The following is a 992-nucleotide window of genomic DNA, read 5'->3' as shown; positions in this document are numbered from 1 at the left end:
AGACTAGTGATGATCCCTTGGTTCATCCTAATGGGTACAGTTGGTCAGATACGGTTTTTCACTCACTGATGAAATGGGTCTTCGCCATATCAAACAAAAGACCAACTCTGGGAAGGCACAAAGTACAATGTTATTTGATGACTTTATGATAAAGGAGAGGAAACGAGAACTAGAAAGACAGTTCCAATAGTAGAGACGTGGCAGCAGACAGAAGTTGAATTTTCTTGAACTTAAATGGAGTGTTCACTTAATTTCTCTGATTCGGTTGTCAGTCTGTGCATTTATGGGAGAAGTGGGGGAAGGGATATTTGCATAGGCCTTCAAGAGTGCTGGGAGGTAAAAAGGGAGAACCTCTGGACCTTGTTCCTGACTGTGTATGTATCTTTCCCATCTTAGGAAGCTGAAAATGACACTGTGAACTGGCGGCAAAGAAGAATCAGCTAGCAGCTGCAGGTAAAATTTGAAAATAGCTACAGAAGGGGCGCCTGGGTGGCTCCATCATTTAAGCATCCAACTTCAGCTCAGGTCACAATTTCACAGTCCGGGAGTTCGAGCCCCGTGTCAGGCTCTGTGCTGACAGGTCAGAGCCTGGAGCCTGTTTCAGATTCTGTTACATCACTCTCTGTCCCTCCCCCACTCATGCATGTGCTCACTCTCTGTCCGTCTCAAAAATAAATAAACATTAGGAAAAAAATAGCTACAGAAGAAATAAACAAGTACAAGTGAGTTCAGCTAGTAATTACCCGGAGCTCATGAAACGGCTGTTATTTTTTGGTTTTTAATCTTTTTGAAAAGTTTGAAGTCAACATATGCATAGAGTATTAACAGATAAAAAAGGTAAGTTTTAGAAGGAATAAAATAATTAAGGTTCTAAACATTTGAAGATCTCAAGTAGTGAGCAGACTGTGTGGAAACTTTGTCCATGCTACCATTCCTCGGGGGTGGTGTCAAGTGTCATCATCTGTAGGAAAGCAGTGTGTCGTACAATGAAT

This window comes from Prionailurus viverrinus, unplaced genomic scaffold (genome assembly GCF_022837055.1).
Source record: "Prionailurus viverrinus isolate Anna unplaced genomic scaffold, UM_Priviv_1.0 scaffold_72, whole genome shotgun sequence".
Classification (NCBI taxonomy): domain Eukaryota; kingdom Metazoa; phylum Chordata; class Mammalia; order Carnivora; family Felidae; genus Prionailurus; species Prionailurus viverrinus.
Note: the sequence above shows the minus strand (reverse complement) of the source record.